The sequence below is a fragment of the Corvus brachyrhynchos genome, unplaced genomic scaffold (genome assembly GCF_000691975.1).
Source record: "Corvus brachyrhynchos isolate BGI_N302 unplaced genomic scaffold, ASM69197v1 scaffold255, whole genome shotgun sequence".
NCBI classification, from domain to species: Eukaryota; Metazoa; Chordata; class Aves; order Passeriformes; family Corvidae; genus Corvus; species Corvus brachyrhynchos.
This window is the reverse complement of record NW_008238358.1, coordinates 8,859,607-8,861,405: the sequence shown is the minus strand read 5'-3', so window position 1 is coordinate 8,861,405 and position 1,799 is coordinate 8,859,607.

Below are 1,799 nucleotides of genomic sequence, written 5' to 3'. Positions count from 1 at the left end.
CCTGCTATGGGAATTGTTCAATTGCATGTTTTTTACCCACAATACATTTGTTTAGTCTGCCACTTTTATTACTTTCTCCCTAAATTTTACCCCATGTTCACACCAGACTCGAAATAAATCCTCACACTACTTTTAAGTTTTGTTCTCCAGTGAGTCACAAATACTAAAATAGTGTATTTAGTAAATAAATATCCTTCCCCTATCAGATGCAGATAATGTGCGCAATGTATGGACATTATATGAGATATAAAGACTTTGTCTGCAAAATATATAAAAATATGTCCGTTTAGCAAACGTGAGCCATTTTGCTCCCCCCTCCAGAGAGAAACTTAAGGAAGAAGGAAAATTCCCTAGGGAATCTCAGGTGGTACATAGTGGGGTAATCTGACAACTTTCAGGAGGAAGTATTTTGTGAATGCTCAGAATTCTGTGATCGATAAGAAGCACGCTACTCTAAAAAGTCACAAACTGTCTGCTTAGCTCCTGTGAGAATGGTAATTGTACATCTGGTGTCCTGAAATGCCTTCTCAGCTGGAGAGAGGAACTTGGAGAAACAGTGAGCCACACTACCAGCTTTTGATGTGAAAATCCTGCCAACAAGTGCTTGTGGAACATTCTTCTCCCTCCATGCACTCCGTGAAGTTCTGTCACCACTGAGCATTTGAAGTTGGGGATATTGCTACTCCCAGCACTACTTCCACTTTCGTGCACAGCACACCTCTGCTTGAAGTACTAAGACTGTGGTGAGATCCTGCACATGCTGAGGCCTGTGAGAGGTTCCCAATAGATTTTACAATTTTATTTTGGGGAGTCTTAAGTATTCGCAAAAAACAATGGTTACCACAATTTTTGTTATGATGTATTATCTTTCTGTATTCAGACCTCCTAGGTTCTGAGAAAGCACTTACCAGATTGCTATTATTTGTCATTTCAATAAAGGTAAGTTAGACTATGTAATATTGGAAAGGAAGGGACCATAGGTTTTATAAAGCCATTAGGCAAATAGCAGTTAACTTTAAATTCTGGCTTCCATGACACCTGACTTCCCCTTTTCAATATACATACAGCTGGGAGAGCCCCATCATTACCTGGGAAATTCATGAATGAAAACCACTGAGCATATGATTACATTAATTCAATTAGTTTTGGCAAAAGAAACTTCCAAGGGCAAGAGAAGCTTTATTAGCAGTGAAAACATTTAACTGACCATTACTACTTCAGACTTTACACTTCAAAAATTAAAAAGAACAGAGAAAAAAAATCTTTAAATTTTCATTTATGAAGTAGAAAAGCATAGAAAGACTCATCCTTCATAAAGGACAGGCAAACATGATTTCATATCAACACAGCCTCAGTAGAATGAGATGGAAATTATTCCATTGACACTCTAAAGCAAAGATAGATTGTAATTAATGCCTGAAACAAGGTAACCTACTTCAACATTAAAAAAAAAATCAGAAAAAACCCCAACAAAGCTCATGAGAGATTTATGATAGATCAAAAACATCTCATTAGCTGTCACAAGGAAATATTATTTAGGTTTAACTCAATTTGGCATAGAAGAAAGTGAATCTATTCAGTAACAATTCACCCACAGCTAAGACAAAATCAGCTATTACTGAATCTAAACTGGTGAGAAATATTCTCTGTGAACAGTATCAGGTACCTGGAGAACAAATAAATTATCACCCTCAACGTTGACACTATGTAGAGAAAGCAGAATAATCGTCACACTTCTCTCTACTTGGTTTACAACTTGAAAAAACCCCAAAGAAACAACAACAACAAAAAAACCCCAG